We start from the raw sequence: 21,387 nt of genomic DNA on the forward strand, positions 1-21,387 counted from the left end.
TATTAATAGCTTTGAGGATGCTTTTAAACTTTATTAATTAACATTATGGTCAAAATTGAAAAACAATATAAAACCAAATTAATTAAACATCATATAACTGAATTAATTACTCTATACAAATATAAAATAATTACACAATACATAGAAATATATATCCAAGTTAATTGAACATTAGAATCCAAACTAATAAAACAAATATATAAACCTAGTGCATTAATCAGAGTTAATCAAACAATAAGCATCTAAAATAAAACAAAATAAAACTATTCTAATTAAAGCAACATAGATTTATGCAAATTATTCAATATAAAACTTTATTAATAGCAATAATAATAACAATAGAAAACTAAATCAATTAAAACATCATATAACTAAGTTAATTAATACAAATCTAAAATAATTACACATACATAGATAAATATACATCTAGGTTTATTGAACAATAGAACCTAAGCTAATAAAACAAACATATAAACAATGAGCAGCTAAAATAAAAAACAAAATAAAAACTATCCTAAGTAAATATACAACATAATTCTTAATTAACATAATACTTAAATATAATACTTAAATATCCAATATAATACTTAATTACACAATACATAGATTAATATCTAGGTTAATTAATCAATATAACCTAACCTAATACAACTAATTTATAAAACCTAATACATATAATCGAACAATAAGCATCTAAAATAAAAAACAAAATAAAAACTATACAAATTAAATATACAATATAATAACTAATTAATTATACAATATTCAAATCCTTCATATAAAAAAAAAAAAAAAAATTTAAAGAATAATCAATTAAAATTAATAAAAAACCTAACAATGTACAGCGGCAAAGCTAGGGCATATCCAATTAGTAGCTTAAACAAAATGAAAAATTTAATAATTTATTAAATGAGCAATGGTTGGCTAAACTCCCAAGCTGTCATCCTTCACCATATTTATTGCAAATTCTTTCTCCTCTTCTCTGTATATCATGTCCTGATGATGAGTCTTGCTCTAGACTCGAAACGTCGATAGAAAAAGATGAATAATGCTTGTGTCAGATCTCAGGACCCATCCTAGAATGGTCACCAGAGTTAATTAAAATGACAATTGATCTAATTCACAGTATATGAAGTCTAGAGAAATTTGGTTCCGATATAGATTTTGGAGGGTAGCCCTTAACAATAGTTTTCGGAACAAATTTAGAAAGACAACATTAAAGCCAAAAATTTAAGCAAATCTAGACCAATAACAATAGATCTTATTAGTTTTTGCATTAATGTTTAATTCCCAAAGGTACCAAGAGTTTGGACCCTGGTCTAATACCATTTGTAACAGCCCCGAAATAAAAACATGTAATTAATTAGATTAATCATGCGATTTATAGTCAACACGCAATTTATGAACTAATTAACATTAAATTTCAATAAATGAGTGTGAGGAGAGACAACTTACCTGTGGAACGCTAGTTGAATTCTGCTAACTGCAACAAAGTCTTGGGGATGACTCTCCACCTAACCGTAGGCTCAGTTGCGCAAAAACTTGCTACAACTAGCCACCCCCGAGCCCTCAATCAACGTACTACTGCCAGGGAATCCTTTGTCTCACAACATTATTCTTCCAAGAGAATGGATGGTGAAAACATGGAATGATGGAATGCCTCTCGTCTTCCTCACCATCTACTAAATAGAGCAAACCTTAGAAGGGGAACCACATGCACACACTCCCTGTGTCAACATGCAACTTTATTGCTTTCTTGTTTTATTCTTTTGTTTTTACTTTTTAATAGCTTTACCGATTTTTACTACTTTCTTGTTTTATTTCTATTTCTATTTATTTAGAGCTTTAGTATTGTTATTTATTATTTTATTATTATTTATTATTTATTTACTATTACTATTTTTTATTTATTTTTTATTATTTATTTTCTTGTATTTTAATATTATATTATATTATTTACTATTTACTATTATTATTATTATTATTAAGGGACATTACATTAATTGTTAACAATGTCAAATCCTTGGCTTCATCTATGGCTACTACCACAACATCAAATTTGGTAGACAAATATCTGAGGACCTTCTCAACTATTGTTTGATCTTTAATTTTGTCACCATAAATTTTTAATTGATTTATGAGAGTCATGAACCGATTCATGAAAGAATCGATGTCCTATGTCTCCTTCGTCTCCAAACTTTCAAAAGCTCTCTTAGTATTATGCAACTTACCAATATTGACTTTGGTTATATCTTTATAGCTTGTTTCCAAGGTCTCAAATGTTGTCTTTAATGAAAACGTGATCATAATCTTCTAGAGCACTGCTCGGTCCATTCCCTACTAGATAAGTTGCAATGCTTGTGCATTGTTATTTTTGTCATTCTTCCATAGTTCCCTCTCTGCAATAGTGTTAGTTCTTTTTTTTATTTTTAGATTCTTCACTAACGTGGCCGTCATCTTAATAGCCCATACATTATAATATTTACCTGGAAATTAAGACTAAAATTTTGGAAAAACCATTTTTCTTAAAAAATAAAAAAATAAAAAAAAATAATACCCTTGTGAAACCCTAAATTATTTTTAATATAAAAAGATATATATATTCTATATAAATCACTCGGCTCACATTTATAGCAAAACACTTTTGTATACGCTTCAAGTTTTTTCTTTAAAAAGCCCTTATATAAAAAAGCACCTTTTAAAAACACACTTAAAAACTTTTAAAAAGAACTTAATGTTGCCACTTATTAACCTCCACGTGCGTCTTTGTAAAAAACTTTTAATAAAAAGCTTTTCAATTAAAACCCTTTAAAAAACTCATGTGGCTCCTCGACTTTGGAGGTATGCAACTTCGAACTTTAATTTTGCACGCTCATGGACTACGATCAACGCAATGCTTTTTCCGACGTGGCTGTGGAGCATTGATCGGCCAAAAACTAAAGAAGCGTTAACTTTGCCCAATTATGGCGCAGCACACTTTAATTATTTGATAATTTTCTAAACTGAAAAAAACACTGTTTTGATTTTTTTCACTTGGCCTTCTTTTTGACTGGTTTTGTTGGTTTCAGATATCTTGGGATCTTTTTGACTGGTTTTGTTGGTTTCAGATGTCTTGTGATTTTTTTAAGCTGGATATTAATTTGTTAAAAATATAGAGGGATAAAATACAAATTTCACACATAAAATACATAGTTGGGATTCTTCTAGTAATCACACAAAATTTGATGATTACAATAAATGAAGAATATTTAAACATTTTCCGTTAACAACACGAAATTAACTATGACTTAACTTGACTAGACTTGGACTCCCTAAATTTAATCAACTTTTCATGCTAGAGTAATTAGAGTATTTTAACATCTTTTATCATAATTTTTTTCAAATAAATGTCCAATTTTTTTCATTTTATTATATACCAGTGGAGGTCATAACAGCATCCTATTCTTCAAATTTTCAAAGTTCGAAACCAATAACATCTTGTACTTCAAAATTTCAATGTTCGATTCCAATAACATTAAGAAATTTCGTTGAAATTAAATATGGTCAATTTGTTGTCTTTTATTGCATACAAGTTGAAATTTTTAAAGTTGGTATCCAATAGCGTATTTTAATATACACGAGAAATAAACATGAGAGCTTTATTTTAAATATCTAAAGTTAATTTCAATATTCACGAGAAATAAACGTAAGATCTAAAGTTAGTTGGAATATCCACGAGAAATAAACATAAGAGCATTATTATTAATATTTAAGAGATTTTTTCTGAGGAATTTTCGTGGCAATTTTGGTACCGAGAAATAAGCATAAGAGCTTTATTATAAATATCTAAATTTAATTTCAATATGGACCAGAAAGTAAAATAAGAGCTTCATCACTAATATCTAAGAGATTTTTCTGAGGCATTTTCAAGCGAATTTGGTACCAATGGATGGCGGAACCTGCTTCGGTGAAGAGGGAATTGCTTTATCCGGAATCAATTCATTTGAAACTTATACTTAAAATCAATTTGTAGATTTATAACACTATAACATAATTGTTTATGGGTCAAATATAGAATTTAATTTTTAACTTAAATGCCTGTTTGTCGGATTTAGAATTTAATTTTGTTTTACTTATCCCTCTCGATAATTTAAAATTTTTATTGATTAATAAAATACTTCTAAAAGCAGAAAAACATTGTGTGGACTTTCAAGGTCTCCTTGCAAGGATGAGGTTGAAGAAGTAATGCACTGTGCCTGTTCACTATGCTGAGTGCGCTATTGTTCGTAAATCGTGCTCATTGAGAACTTACAACATAACCTTTATTCCATTGTTATACCTTTAACTGCATTTTCATAGGTTGTGAGATGCCAGGGGCAGGGCTTTTGAAAAAAAAAAATTAAAAGAAAAAAAAACATTAGTATATTTAGCAATTTTCAGCAAAATATGTTTCCATAATAGCTTACATGTTGATAAAATATCTCTCGCAAAGATTCATGAGGAGAAATATAAGCATACAAATAGAAATCCATCATATACAAGTTAGAAACCCACTACAAACATCAAAATTACATCCATTAATAATCTCTAAAAAAGCATTTTGCTAATAGGATAACATCGGACTTGAAGAGACAATTAATGAAACAAAAGTTAGGGAAGGGGGATAGAATCTTCATCTCAGATGATGTCATACGCAAGTGAAGGTAATGCAAATGTTCAGCATCGTTTGATAAGCTTTTTTTGGATAAAGTATTGAAAAATAAAATTAACTCAGACAATTATATAAACAACACATAATAAACCAAACACAAAATATTGGCGGAAAAGGCTTTAGCCTCATGGTTTCCTCAGGTATTCTCTCTCATTTAAAATAATTGAATGTAGTGTTACAAATAAATAGATGAGAGATAGTGTTTCAAGATAGTGCATGCTATCTTAGACACCTTTGGTTGAGATAATTTCTCAACTACACACTAACTTAGGAGAACTAGTTGGAGAGAATCTCTCCTCCTAACTAAACTCCCTAGTTTGAGGAACTAACTCTCATGATTTAATTTAATTAATTATTTTATTTGGATTTATAATTGTTTTTAAGAGAGTGAGGCTAACATTCCCCCCTCAATGATAAATCCAAAAAGAACAAGGAACCATCTTCCAAGTTCTCAAGTTGCTCCTCAAAAATCATATGCCTGAAAAACCGCCAAATCTGGATGCTAAAGAAACTCAAATCTGAAGAGAACATGAATCAGTTGCATGCCTGATTCATCTCTAAATGACGCTTGACAACTCCATCACGTGCCAATTTGCAAAAGGATTCAACTGTCATTTTCTTGAAACCAGCATCCGGTGTCCACTGACATAATTAGATGAATGCCCACTGGTGTATTCGCTGATGATGATCGCCCACTGGCTAATGATGTCGAAAAACAACTCAATGTTGCTTTTGCTATGATGAAAGCTGCTCACTGCTGCTTTTGTTGTCGATCGCCCACTGGCGAATTTGTTGATGGTCACTGCTAATGAAAAATGCCCACTGGCTGCTTCGCTGATGTTGTCGAGACTTTCAGTCTGACAACCACTTGTCAATTTCATGGACATTTTGCCCGCTTTGTCAGTTGAAAGGAGAGACAATCTTCTCCAAAATATATCTGAACTCCCCCCCTTTAGGTGTAGGAGAGTTTCACTGCTGTACTCCCTCGTTCAACTTCATGAGAGTACCATCATCGATTCACTGCTAGCTACACTATGTGTGATTGTAGTCGGTTGTAGAACTGAGACAATATTTTGAGTGTGGATGACCATTCCCAACGATCGATCCATTCATAATGTATCTTCAATCTAGCTGATTTTTGTTGGGTGCGACATTTTTCTGAGGAATGATTGGGCTTGCCACAATGGAAACAAGGATGGAGATCAAAACACTGATATTCCATATGACCGGTTCGTTGACAATGAGAACATTTCGGTTGGATTTCAACTTCAGGTTGCATGCAATTCTGTTTGTCTGCAACTTTCTCGAAACCTGCTGAGGTGAGTTGCACAAGAAATCTTGCACTGGCGAACTTAATTGGCTTGGAATAATCTGGGATATGTAAGTTGGTGTCATCAGTGACATATCCTAAGCCTCGTCAGTTCTTGTTATTTTGAATTTCTTCCGAGGGCTTGATGATGGGTTTAGAAGAAATTTCAACTGGAACAACTTGGACACTTGAAGCTATTGGGATGAATGACTTATCATCTGGATGGTTCAAAGACTTGAAAGTATCACACTTTTCTTACAATTCATTCCTTTGAAGTTGTGACTCGAGTTGAAGAAACTCAATGGTTTCATGTGTTTGTTGTAGATGCTGTGAAAGATCAGCAAGAGTTTCTTTGCTGATGTGCACCATGTCTTCATCACTGGAGATGATCAAACTATGAAGAATGTTTAACAAATTAATATGTTGTGCCATCTGAACTTTCTCACTTGAAATCAGGCTCTCTTATCATAGATGTTGTGTTGTGAATTGTTTCACTTGACTTTGTTACTTGCATGACAGGCTCGCTTGCTATGGGACTTGAATGGCACACTCGATTGATTTGTTGCTTATTGCATTTGCTAGGAACACTTGCTAGAGTTGTAGACCTTTCTTGCTTAAACTATGGCATTCATGCTCATTTGATGACGATCGTGTTTGCGTGAATGCTCACTTGCCTTACTTGATGACTTCACGTTCACTTGAAGGAATAGCCACGCTCGCTTGATGTCGATCTCAACTTGCTTGATTGGTGTTAGAGTTGAACTTGTTTGGTTGTTTTGATTGTTGCTACAATGAACTTCACTCTGGCTCGCTTGAAGGTTTGAACTTTGTACTGTTTTGTTGCAAATTGCTTGAATGAATACTCACGCTCACTTGATTCTGCTTAAAGGAAGGGTGTCGAACACTGTCGAAAATGCACCAAAAAACGCTTAATGATTTAATGACTTAGTACAATGAATTGAGTGAATTTGTTTTTTGAGGTAGAATGCCGATGTTGAAAACTTGATTATTTGTTGTAGTGATGCAAATGCATGTGTTGAGCTTAATTATCCTTATTTGAAGCTATTTCGTTACGGGTGTTGTGCTTGCTGGCATTGTATTTTATGTGTGTTAAATGAGATCATTTGTGTGTAAAAACTAGACACAAATCAAAAAGCAACAACATGAAGCATGCACCATCATCAACACACTCTTCGTGTAGCTAAGATACCTTTATTCAATTTCAGGCAGATCTAGGACACAATCACCACAAAAATGATATCTTTATTAAACTTCGGAGTACATAATTGCTCAACTTCACAACATCTTCATGGAATAAGAGTTCTAGAACTTTTTGAAAGAAAAATGTCATCAAAAAACTGACTCAACCTCCTTAGCTCATTGATGCACAAATCTTCAACCTGAATTATGCAATAAAACTTCTCTACACAATTCGTTAAACATATGAATGTAGGATGTATTGCAATAGTAATGGTTGTACTCTTATAACTCCCACATAAAAATTTTCAAACTTCGAATCCCTTTATAGTTATCACAAATATCCAAACTCTTTCCCCTTGCGAAGCCGAACATTAACGCTTCCAATAAAACCGATTGACTCAGACTAGTACATAAGTCACTCATCATTCACTAAGAAACTTTCAACGAATTTAACAAACAACCAATAATACACTCACAGATTTCAAACCTACCAAATCATTGATTAACCAGATCTACGAATTATTTGTAGAATTGCATATACCTCAGATTGGTGTAGATGCCAAAATGCTGAATAGAGAAGCCAGAAAAGAGGTTGACCGAAAATGGGCATTGGCTACAATACTCTCTCAATCAAGGTAGCAGGAGCGCGAGGATGCCGAGGTCTTAGCTGACACATCCATCCCGTCTAAACATCAGAACAAAACCAAATCTCTTTCCCTTTCGATTCTTGCACAGAAACCCCGGTTATCTAATCTCACATTCGTCACAGGTCAAGGGTTCGATTCACGGTGTCCACCTCCACGATGTGGGAAAGCGTGGATCTGTTCTCAGGATCCACGAATTTTCTCCAGTTTGCTGTGGACAATCTGTATATAGAGAAAATCGTATTGATATTTCTTAAATACGTTTTTATGACACAAAGCTCTGCCTCTTCTGGGTTCCTACACACAAGAATGTTAACACTGACATTGATCAGAAAATTCATAATTCATTGCCAGGAAAGAGTCCACGCTTCTGCTTCATAGCTCCAAATTTGATTTTAATGCAGGCCTATGCAATTCAGCTGACTCTTCCATGCCAAAATTATACAATCTAGTGTTATGAAAACTTCCACGACTTCACAGCCGGTATTAAATTTATGCGCGGAGCTTGTGCTCACACTCATAACCCTCTACTCCGCTTAATGCACACAAATGGTCTCCAGTTGCCTATCGATGCTTCTCAGAAATGACAAAAGGAATAGCTTGGGTTCCAAATCGATTTATATTTGATCACCTTCCACAACTTTTGTGACTCCAGAGGTCCGATTGGATGCTTCATTACACAGCAACAGGTAATAGCAGATTTCTCTACCCACAGTCAAATGTTGTCCACGCTCCACACAAAACAAATTTTGCAGATAAACAATCAGAATTAATTCTCCTTCGCACCCACGAGTCAATTCTCAGGTGCAAGCAATGGCTTTCTCCTGGCCTCAACAAACTTCTTTCCCAGAGTGACAATGCTCCTTCTATGTGCAATAATTTCTATTGAATTATGTGCCTCGCCAACACAATTCCCATGGCACGGGATCACCAACGGGTTCAATACAACCTTACACAATGTTGAATATGAATGGGGAAACATGAAGCCTAAACCAGGCCCTGATACAACATATTGAAAAATGAAATTAACTCAGACAAATATATAAACAACACATAATAAACCACACATAAAATATTGGCGGATAAGGCTTCAGCCTCATGGCTTCCTAAGGTATTCTCTCTCATTTAAAATAATTGAATGTAATGTTACAAATAAATAGTTGAGAGATAGTGTCTCAATATAGTGCATGCTATCTTAGACACCTTTCGTTGAGATAATTTCTCAACTACACACTAACTTAGGAGAACTAGTTGGAGAGAATCTCTCCTCCTAACTAAACTCCCTAGTTTGAGGAACTAACTCTCATGATTTAATTTAATTAATTATTTTATTAGGATTTATAATTGTTTTTAAGAGAGTGAGGCTAACATAAAGAGTCTGCAATCACATTAGATTTCGAATAGATGTACTGGAATGTTTTTTTTGGACAGAGATTCTGCATTATTAGATTTCCATAAATGTATTAGAAAGTGATAAACGCAAAAAATCCTCTAAAAAATTATATCTGAGATACCCAATAAATGAGGCGAGAGATAAAAATTTGTATTAAAGAACATCTCCTCAACAATGACGTGTGAATCCTCATAGACATATATAATACCAATCAACAATTTTTTTTGAAAATCTAGAAAAATCCCCCAAAATCCAAAACATCTTCCCTCGTATTAGTGCATGAACCTCCATTCCAAGAGATCTCATAATGTCTACAATGATCCGCCCTTAGATTACATTTTCAGATGTTGTGGGATGTCAATAGTAGTAGACAATGCCAACTAAAATGGGCAATATGGCCGCTGATCAATTTGTTAAGATTTAGAATTTTTAATTAATGGGTAGCATTGATAAATAGAGAAAAGTTAGCTACATGAGGAGATTTATACGCGGCGATTTATTTTCAATCAGGATGAAAAATAAAAATGGTGATTTAATATGAAGTCATCTGCCTTTGACTGCCAGGCCAAGGCCCAAAAATATATTCCGCAGGAGGGGTATTGTTAGGGTCCCACCCTAACCCCCTTATTTACGTCATGGGATCATGTCATAGTCAAGAGTCAATAAAGCCCATATTAATAATTGTAAGTGGTTAACCCGCAATTAATGACGGGACCACAGTTAGTTGCAAATGGGCAGTAGTATTAGTTAGATGGTAAATGGGCGGTAGTATTAGATAGATGGTATTAATAAAATCCACGATATTGGCTCGTGGTATTGCATGTATGAGTCATATATAAAGGATAGAGACTCCCTGCGAGGAGCATTGTGTCTTGTTTTGTAATCGAGCTCTGCTCTATTGGAGGTTGCCCCCTCGAAGAGGCCTGTGAACATTTCTCTCTGGATAATAAAATCATTGCTATTCTGTGCTCTGGGTATATTTTCTTCGCATATTTTGTGTTCTCGGTATCTTTTCTTCGCAAATTCTATGTTTGGGTATCGCTTTGCAGGTTAAGAGCATAACAAGTGGTATCAGAGCACTTTCCAGGGCTCGGTGGGATCTCCAAATTTTTGCAAAATTTTTTTAGGCTAGAGACGTGTTCCGGCGTCTTTAAACCACGGGATCTGTTGTTAAGCGCATAAACCTGCGGATTTGGGGAGGCATGCACGCAGGAAATACAAGAGGTGGTCACGTCTGTTGGACTCCCTTGTAACCCCTGTGGGTACCCCTTCGAGTAGTAGCGCATTAGACAGAACCGCGCACGGACTGTCTTCCACGTACCCTCTGGGTATATAGGAAGCCCCCTAGCTCCCTTGAAACCTCGCCATAGATAAAACTTCGGCCATATTGTGGCTACAGTACACCGAGAACAGCGCTCATAGAGATTACTCGCCCGTACGATAGGGTAGTCGGGTTGTACGGCTAAGGGTACGGTCGATCCTCCTTAGTTAGAGCCCTGAAACATTGGGCCGAGTACTACTGTCAGACCCTTATGTATATTGCGATCTGTAACACCTGACACTCCCCAAGACCATAGTTCCCTTTCTCTCGAGGGATCACACATCATCTATTCCAGATCAGCAGCAGCAGTTGTTCCACCATTCAGATCTCTCAGATCCACCAGATCGGATATTCCAGATCAGCAGCAGCAGTTGTTCCACCATTCAGATCTCCCAGATTCGCCAGATCGGAGTAGTTGGAAAGGGTTCCTGTACCTGGATATAATTTTTGCAGGACTTTTGGTGGCATTGACATTTTGAGGATTTGGCGACTGCAGTATTGATCAAAAAGGAGTAAAACTCCGTTAGGAGTTTTCTAAAAAAAAAAAAAAAAAAAAAAAAAAACCGAGTCTGAGATCTTCCAGGGCGCTTATTGGTGACCTAGCCCATCAGAATCAGGACGACGAGCTGAGCAAGGTGGTACCATTCAATTCTTAGTAAAAAAATTTCGGCGGTCCCAAATTTTCGTCAGACGGGTGTATGGTAGAAACTCGCGCTCAAGCAATGGCCAATGAAAGGATAGAAAAAATAGAAGAAGATGTGCACTCCCTCCACTCTGCGGTGGAAAGGATCGAAAATCATCTTAAAGGATTAGATTGCCTACTACAGGACAAGGGCAAGGAGCCAGCCCACGAGGAGGCGTATAAGGGTCATGAATACCATGAGGGGGAGTCTAGCCACTCTCCTCACGTCTGGCACACCCATCCACCACCCAATCAGAGACCTCCCAAGTTGGATATGCATAAATTTGACGGTTCTCACACGTCCGCATGGCTAGCACAAATGGAGCAGTATTTTCAATTGAATCATATCATAGATGAGGGGACTAAGCTTATGGTGGGCACCATGTACTTGGACAGTGAACGATGGCAATGGAAGGAATGGTATCAGCGTTGCAATGGACAATTTCAGAATTGGGGCCAATTTACCAAAGCTCTTCGAAATCGCTTTGAACAGGAAGACTCTTTTTTGGGGCGTCTCACTAAGCTCCGACAGACGGGTACAGTGGATGAATATATTACCGCTTTTGAAGCCTTAGCCTTCCGCACTAAGGGTCTCATAGATGAATTCTACATGGAATGCTTTATCAGTGGTCTTAAAGAAGCCATCAAAGCTCAGGTTCTACTCCACCACCCCCCCACATGGAACGAGGCTTGCCAGGTAGCCCGTAAGGTGGAACGGGCATTAACAGCTCAATCCAGCCGCCCCAACTTTACCACTAAAGGTCGTCCATCACAGGCTCCCAATATGACCCAAACACTTAAGATTCAAAAAGTGTCACCTGCAGAAATGGCCGAAAGAAGGAAGCAAGGACTATGTTACTACTGTGATGAAAAATATTCCCCGGGTCATAAATGCAAAGAGCACAAGTTTTTTCAAATAGATGCCACTGACTACAGCTCCACCAAGGAAGATCCACCACTTGAGGAACCAGAGGCGACCGAAGAAGATAACCAACAGGAGATGGTATCTGATGAACCAATGATTTCGCTACATGCATTGGCAGGAATTTCTTCACCTCAAACTCCCAAAATCAGGGGTTTTCTTAAACATCGGCCAGTAATAGTTTTGATTGATAGTGGAAGTACCCATAATTTCATCCACCAAAAGATCGCTGAAGCAGCACATTGTTATGTCCGAGCAGTTTCTAACTTCCAAGTCCAGATTGCAGATGGAGGCACAATGAAATGTGAAGGTCGCTGTGAAAATGTCAAAATTCAAATGGGGGATTATCAATTGAAAACCCACATGTTTGCAATACACATGGGGGGTTGCGACATTGTCCTAGGTGCGGAATGGCTCCGCACTCTTGGGCCAATCACAATGGATTTCCAGGAGTTATATATGAGTTTTAAGCAGAACGACTACACACATACCCTCCGTGGGCTACAAGCGGGAGCCTCTTTTATCATAAGCTCGCATCGTATGGAAAAATTGTTAAAAAAGGGCCATCATGGAGTAGTAGCTCAATTTAATGCCATCCAGGTAGTAGATACCATGTCTTCGCCAATTCATCCTGAGATGCAACAGATTTTGAATAAACATCGGACGGTCTTTGACAAACCTCATGAACTTCCACCCTCGCGAGGGGAACATGATCATAGCATCACATTGGTCCCAGGGGCCCAACCCCCAAATGTGTGGCCATACAGACATCCGTTCACCCAAAAGAATGAAATAGAAAAAATCATCAAGGAATTGTTGGAAGCAGGTGTCATTCGTCCTAGTATTAGTCCTTACTCATCTCCAGTCGTCATGGTCCTCAAGAAAGATGGGGAGTGGCGGATGTGTCCAGACTTCAGGGCCCTCAATAAGTTAACAGTCAAAGATAAATTTCCCATCCCAGTGGTTGACGATTTGCTGGACGAACTCAATGGGGCTCAATTCTTCACTAAATTGGATCTTCGCTCAGGCTACCACCAAATTCGCATGAAGGAAGTTGACATTCCCAAGACAGCTTTCAGAACTCGTGAAGGCCATTATGAGTTCTTGGTCATGCCATTTGGTCTCTGTAATGCCCCCTCTACTTTTCAGAGCCTTATGAATCACCTCCTCAGACCATATCTCAGAAAATTTGTCCTGGTCTTCTTCGATGACATCCTCATCTATAGTGGCACTTGGGCGGCACATCTTAAGCATGTAGATATCCTCTTGCAACTGCTCCGCAAGCATAAACTATTTGTCAAAATGTCTAAGTGTGCGTTTGGCATGGAAGAAGTTGAGTATTTAGGCCACATTGTGGGCCGTGAAGGTGTCAAGGTTGATCCCAAAAAGATCCAGGCAATGCAAGAATGGCCTCAACCTAAGACCTTGAAAAGCTTGAGAGGATTTTTGGGTCTCACAGGCTATTATCGTAAATTTGTCCGCAACTATGGCCGCATAGCGAAGCCCCTGACGCAACTTCTCAAGAAAAATTCCTTCTTCTGGAACGAAGAAGCACAACAGGCATTTACCGCTCTCAAAACCGCCATGTGTTCCACTCCGGTCTTAGCACTACCGGACTTCACCAAAACATTTGTCATTGAATCTGATGCTTCGGAAACAGGTATTGGAGCAGTCTTAATGCAGGAAGGGCGACCAGTGGCCTTCACCAGCCAACAACTAAGTGGGAAGAACTTGGGCCAATCTACCTATGAGAAGGAAATGATGGCCATCTTACATGCAGTTGAGACCTGGCGACCTTACTTGTTGGGGCGAAGTTTCCAAATCCGCACAGATCATCACAGTCTTAAATATTTTTCGGAGCAACGCCTATCTTCCCTCCAACAAAATGAATGGTTAGCCAAAATGCTGGGTTATGATTATGAGATCAGTTACAAGAAAGGGAAAGACAACAGGGTAGCAGATGCATTGTCACGCCAATTTGAGGAGGAAAGTACTCTGCTCACAATATCCCTCCCCATTCCAGACTGGATTGAAGAGGCTCGCGGGGAATGGTTTTCACATCCTGAGCTCTCCCAACTCATTTCTCAATTACAGGCAGATCCTAATTCCAGCAAGGGCTACTCGTGGCAGAATGATATTCTTCGCTACAAGGACAGAGTCGTCATATCACCAACATCCACCCTCAAAAGTCGCCTTTTGGAAGAATTGCACTCCTCTCCCATTGCAGGACATTCGGGCTTTCAGAAGACATACGCTCGCACCAGAAGATCATTTTTTTGGACCGGCATGAAACAGGACATCCTTACTTTTGTAGCAGAATGTGACATCTGTCAACGCCACAAGGGGGAAACTGTCAACACACCAGGCACATTACAACCATTGCCCATTCCGGCGTCAATTTGGATGGAGGTCTCCATGGATTTCATTACAGGTCTTCCAAAGTCTGGGAACAAATCAGTCATCATGGTGGTTGTGGACCAACTATCGAAGTATGCTCATTTCTGCGCTCTACCCCAACCATTCACACCTACTTTGGTTGCTCAAACTTTCATGGATCAAATCTTCAAATTGCATGGCATGCCCACTTCGATTGTGTCCAACCGCGACCCAATCTTCACCAGTAATTTTTGGCAGGAGCTCTTCAGAATACAAGGCACTCAACTCAAACTCAGTACTTCATATCATCCGCAAACAGATGGTCAAACCGAAGCCGTCAACAAATGTCTAGAAACCTACCTTCGGTGTTTCACTTCAGAAAAACAACACCTTTGGGCTCAGTGGTTACCTCTGGCGGAATGGTGGTATAACACCAACTATCATGCCACCACCAAAATGACTCCCTATGAAGCAGTCTATGGACAACTTCCGTCGTCCCCTACTTCTTATCTCACAGGGTGCTCCAAAGTACAAGCAGTGGATCAACTCTTACAACACCGTGCAACCATGCTGGCCCACTTGCGCGAGAATCTTCATCAAGCTCAGAACCGTATGAAGCAACAGGCTGACCAACATCGCTCAGAGCACCAATTTCAAGAAGGGGATCAGGTCTTTTTGAAGCTGCAACCATATAAGCAAACATCACTCAAAGACAAGGGCTGTCAAAAGCTCTCTCCAAAATTCTATGGACCATATCAAGTACTTCAGCGCATTGGAGAAGTGGCTTACAAGCTGGCTTTGCCACCTACAGCAAAAATCCACCCAGTTTTCCATGTATGGTGCCTCAAGAAAGTGATTGGGAACAATTGCCGAGTTCAAACCAGTCTACCTGAATTGGATGAAGAAGGATCAATCTGGCTTCAACCTGAACAGGTTCTAGACACACGAGACAAGCACCTGCGTGGCCGCGTGATTAAGGAGGTCCTAGTCAAATGGAAAGACACCTCGCCGGAAGATGCAACTTGGGAACTAGCCGCTATTGTTCAGCAGTTTCCGCAGCTTCAGCCTTGAGGACAAGGCTAGTCTTAAGGGGGAGGGCATGTTAGGGTCCCACCCTAACCCCCTTATTTACGTCATGGGATCACGTCATAGTCAAGAGTCAATAAAGCCCATATTAATAATTGTAAGTGGTTAACCCGCAATTAATGACGGGACCACAGTTAGTTGCAAATGTGCGGTAGTATTAGTTAGATGGTAAATGGGCGGTAGTATTAGATAGATGGTATTAATAAAATCCACGATATTGGCTCGTGGTATTGCATGTATGAGTCATATATAAAGGATAGAGACTCCCTGCGAGGAGCATTGTGTCTTGTTTTGTAATCGAGCTCTGCTCTATTGGAGGTTGCCCCCTCGAAGAGGCCTGTGAACATTTCTCTCTGGATAATAAAATCATTGCTATTCTGTGCTCTGGGTATATTTTCTTCGCATATTTTGTGTTCTCGGTATCTTTTCTTCACAAATTCTATGTTTGGGTATCGCTTTGCAGGTTAAGAGCATAACAGGTATAAAGATAGACATAACTACGCATGGTTACTTATAAAGAAGTGAAGTGAAGGTCGGTTGCCGGTGATTTCCGAATCTTCCTTCGTGTGGGAGTACTTATGCTCCGATCTGTTCTGCAATGTTAGAAACAAGAAGTTGATGGTATATTGTAATTTACCATAATTAGAGAAGAACCATTCCGAAAATGTTATTTTCCTATGGTTTCCAGAATTCTCTAAAATAAAATTAAATGGAGCATGAGTGATCGATCAATTACAATGGAGAAGCTTTATCCCGGGGTGTGTACAGGAGAGTGATTCGTTAAAATAAGTTAATTACTTACATATGAATAGTTGGGTAAATTTAAAGAGTTAAGTTCAATTTAGTTATAATAAAATTTATAGTGTGGTTGCATGTCAAGTTGTTTTAGGCGAGTGGCTAGTAGAAAAATATTTAAATATCTTTCGCTCGGTTTATTGTAATAATAAAGTTTTGTGTAATCAATAAAAGCGCCACAACTCGTGTTTTGTGTGTTTAATTTGTGTTTTGCTTCATCTGTCTTTCCAACAAATTAGTATCACAACATCATCTATCTTTCCAACAAATTAGTATCAGAACATCTGTGTATCCAGGACAGTCACTTATGAAGAGTTGGTTAAATTTAGAGAGTCAAGTCAAGTTTATTCATAGCCAAATTTAATTTATGGTTGCATGTCAAATTATTTTATGCTACTCGCTAGTAGAAAAAGGTTTAAATATCCCCACCGGGTTCATTGTAATAATCAAATTTTGTATGATCAATAGAAGAACGGCAGCTTGTGTGTTTAATTTATGTTTTGTTTCTTCTACTTTTCCAACATGATATATGATTGAATATATTTTATAGAATGGTAATGAAAAATTTGAAAGATGATGACTTTGTCATAACATGGGAAATTTTGTATGTTTAATTTGTATGTTGCCTCCTCTATCTTTCCAACCTGATATATGATTGAGTATATTTAATAGAGTGATAACGAAAAATTTTGTGTGTTTAATTTGTGTTATGATATACATTATATTTGACTCAGTATATTTAATAGAGTGACCATGAAATTTTTGAGGGATAATGACCTCATCATAACATGGGAAATACATGGATTAATTGTTAAACTGGATCTTACCTCGCTGTAGCTGGATAGTCGGATGGCTTAGTTTCAATATTTTTACTTCTTTCTAATTTGGGCATGTTGTAATTGAAAGACTAGAGGAATTAATATAGAAGGCTGGATGGAGAACCATTCAATAAATTCTGAGCCTTTACACTGTTCAGCGCTGGATATATTAAAGTTTATATTCAACTCATGGATAAGGCTGATCAAACTCAGGCCGGTTATGTCCTTCCGTTTTGGAGAAGGCCAAACTCCTTTGACAGGTAAAAGCTTTGGCAGGGGAGCTCATGTGCACCAAAATGCAAAGCAAAGAAGGTAGATTGGGCGTGAAGGTGTGCGTTATAGGAGCAGGAGGGTACATTGGATCATGGCTAGTCAAGAATCTCCTCAAGAAAGGCTACACTGTCAACGCCACCCTTAGAGACCCACGTGACAATGATTTCATATATTTTCCCTCCATTGCTCTTGCTCTGGTTAGCTTATTAGTTTCTGATCATAAAACCGCCCACCGGAAACGCAACAAAAGCTAGGCCTCTGCTCTCCCATATCGGAGCTGCAGAGAGCCTGAAGCTCTTCCATGTAGATTTATGCGATGAGCACGCCTTTGGCGAGTTATTTAAAACCAACATAATTAAATACAAATTTAATATGAGCACGGAAGATCCAATTTCTTCAAGGGTAAATGTTTTTATGAATTTAATCAAGATTGAATCAGATAAAAATTAGACTTGAATTGAAAAAGAAGGAGTTACAGCTCACAAGTGAGTACCGCACCTGGAGACCGCACTCAAACAAAGAGAACTCTCTCCGTACACTCTACATTCATCAAATGAGCAATTACATCATTAAGTACATTACTAGAACTTAGGAAGTTGCAACCAAACTCCTAAACTCTAGGAACAAATCCTAAACTAAGGAGATACGTTATAACTTGTGTAACCATTTTTCCATTAATACAAAATAATATTAATTATTTTCAACTCCCCCCCTTAATGGAGAAAGGATTATTCTAAACTCCTAGCATCCCTCTAAACAATTCAAACTTTACACGCCCAAGAGGCTTAGTAAACATATCAGCCATGTTATCACAAGTTTTACAATATTCAACACATATCTCTTTTGACTGTAGTTTCTCTCGATGAAGCAGAGCTACAGTGCTCTGCTTTTTGCTGCTCCATGCTATGACCCCGAATCCAATGCTGAATGCATAAACTGTGATAGATCTTCGATCATTCAAGTTACTTGCCCAATCGGAATCTGAAAAACCTGCTAAAATAACGTCAGAAGTGTCAGTATACAAAATGCCATAATTACTAGTACCACTAAGATACCTCAACACACTTTTTGCTGCGACCCAGTGATTTTCGAGTGGTTTTGACATGAACTGGCTCAAAACACTAACAGAATACGTCAAATCTGGTCTAGTTGTAGTCAGATATATCAAACTGCCAACTAGCTGTTTGTACATGGTAGCATCCACCTCTTTAGTACCGTCGTCACTGCTCAACTTTAAGTTCTGTTGTAATGGTGTTGCTGTTGATCTGCACTGCTCCATTCTGAACCTTTCCAGCAAGCTTTTGGCATACTTCCCTTGAATAAGAAAGGTTTGTCCAGAGTCTTTCCATACCTTCAATCCCAAGCAATAATGAAGGTTTCCGAGGTCTTTCCATCTCATACACTTGTGACATCCGATTTCTTTGATCAGATTGTTAGCATTCCCTGTTATGATCATATCATTTACATACAAAGAAATCAAAATAATTTGCCTATGTTTATTAAAGTTGGTATACATATTTGGATCATTCAAGCTCCTATGAAAGCCATGCTGAAAAAAAGAGAGTCAATTTTCTCATACCACGACCTGGGTGCCTGTTTTAAACCATAAAATAACTTTTTCAATTTACACACAAGATGTTCCTGCCCCTTTTTCACAAAAACTTCAGGCTGTACTAAATAAATTTCTTCCTTCAAGTCACCATTCAGAAATGCAGACTTAACATCTAGCTGGTGTAGCTGCCATTTGTGTTTTGTTGCTAAGGGAATTAGTATTCTAATGGTGTTTAATTTGGCTACAAGAGCAAAGCTGTCATCGAAATCTATTCCCTCTCGCTGTGAGTAACCCTTTGCTACCAATCTAGCTTTAAGTTTCTCTATACTCCCATCTGCATTTATTTTTGGTTTATACAGCCATTTTCATCCTATGGGGGTTTTACCTTCAGGCAATTCAACCAAATCCCAAGTATGGTTTCTGTTTATTGATTCTATTTCCTCATACATTGCAGCCCTCCATGCATCAGATTTACTTGCTTCCTCATAATTTGCAGGTTCTACAATGTTTAAAAACTTTGACATTAATGCATAGTCTTTCAATTTAGAAGGTAATCGAGTATTCCTACTTGATCTCCTTGGCAGGGGACTTACCTCAAATCTGTCTATTTCAGCCTTTTTTGGGCTTGCATTATTGATTACATTTCCTGTTACTTCTTCTTCTTGTTTCTGCTCCTACTCTTCATCTTTCTTACTGTTTTCTTCCATTAGCAATGGAATTTCCCAATCACTGTTAGAGTCATCCTTTCCTTCTTCAACCTATTCTAGTTCTAACATTGTAAATTCCCCAGGATTCACAAGATTGAAAGGACCAACATGTTTGCCCTCCATAAGTCACATAAGGCCTTCAGCCAGATCAGAAACGAACTGGAAATTCCGTGTCTGTTTCCCATTTCCATAGACTGTCAAAGGCTCTTTGCGCACCTGAGCAACAAAATTACTTACAACTCGACCATCAAGGTACATTCGTGGACCATATGTATTGAAAATTCGAGCAATCCGAGCCTCAACATTTGCCCCAAACGCTTAGCAAGTCTAGATATGTTCAAGATTCCCACATCATTAGTTTTGATGGTCTTCACATGATTGTGTTTGTAATGCACAGGGGAAGCGGGGCAAGCCAAATGGTAGATCTGATCAACCTCCAAAACTAAGGGTTCCACAACATCATGCCTTATCCGTTCAAACCTCGGATTGCCAAAATGATGCAAAACATTCTCCTTCCTTCCTGTGAAGAACTTTTTAACAACAATAACACTATCGCCTCTTGCCATGAGCCTGTCAAGTAGATGACTGCCAACAAAGCCAGCTCCACCCGTCACGACAACTCGTAGGGACTTTCTCTTCAAACCTAGGGGCACTTTAGCCCCCGAATTCACCATCGAACCCGAATGATACTGAGCAAACCAAGAAACGAGAGTCTCATAAACAACCCAATGAGGTTTGTTGGGCACAAACCTTCCATTTTCATTGACATTAGAAGCCAAAAAACCAGGTTGAAGGATAAAGAAAGTCGATGCGATGGCGATTCTTATCAAAATAAACAGCAGCCGTTGCTCCCTAAGCAAATAATCTACTGGCCTGATAATAGACCACATCTTTTCTGGCTTAAGAGAGTACTCATCACTGTTATTCATATTGGACTGATAAAATTTCTGATCCTCTGATTAATAAGTCTTCAATGAGCCACCACCGGGCAAGTCCGATCTGCTGCCACCAAACATATCAGGAACTCCAATGCGCCACCACCGGGCAAATCCGATCTGCTACCTTCGAACAGATCAGTAACTCCAATGCGCCACCACCAGGCAAATCCGATCTGCTGCCACCGAACAGATCAGGAACTCCAATGCGCCACCACCGGGCAAATCCGATCTGCTGCCACCGAGTAGATCAGGAACTCCAATGCACCACCATCGGGCAAATCTGATCTGCTACCACCGAGTAGATCAGGAACTTCAATGCGCCACCACCGGGCAAATCCGATTTGCTGCCACCGAGTAGATCAGGAACTTCAATGCACCACCACTAGGCAACTTCGATCTGCTACCACTGAACAGCTCTGAAATTTCAAAGTGCCACCACCGGGCAAGGCTGATCTGTAAAAATTTGTAGATTTTCCACCGAGAAAGATGCTGGCGCTACTCGACAGAGAAAGATCCGCGCCAAAAACAAAATCAACACGTCTTACGAAATTGGCGCAATTAAGGCTTGATTTTCTGTGCCAACAGCACTTTCTGGTGCACTGGCATGACTATCACTCTCAAAACAGCGCCAAATGGCGCGACTGTTCCTTAATAAACAACGCCAACCCTTTCTTCCGCTCA

The 21,387-nt window shown here is 38.2% G+C and overlaps 1 pseudogene; it reads right to left on the reverse strand.

Annotated features, from left to right (window-relative positions):
* Positions 1-7,962: 7,962 nt before the first annotated feature.
* Positions 7,963-20,697, reverse strand: LOC149166085 (UDP-glucuronic acid decarboxylase 2 pseudogene; annotated as a pseudogene).
* Between the last annotated feature and the right edge of the window lie 690 nt (positions 20,698-21,387).

This window comes from Pinus tabuliformis, chromosome 5_1, assembly GCF_031772625.1.
Source record: "Pinus tabuliformis cultivar Carrire ecotype Pingquan chromosome 5_1, CPIR1, whole genome shotgun sequence".
NCBI lineage: Eukaryota > Viridiplantae > Streptophyta > Pinopsida > Pinales > Pinaceae > Pinus > Pinus tabuliformis.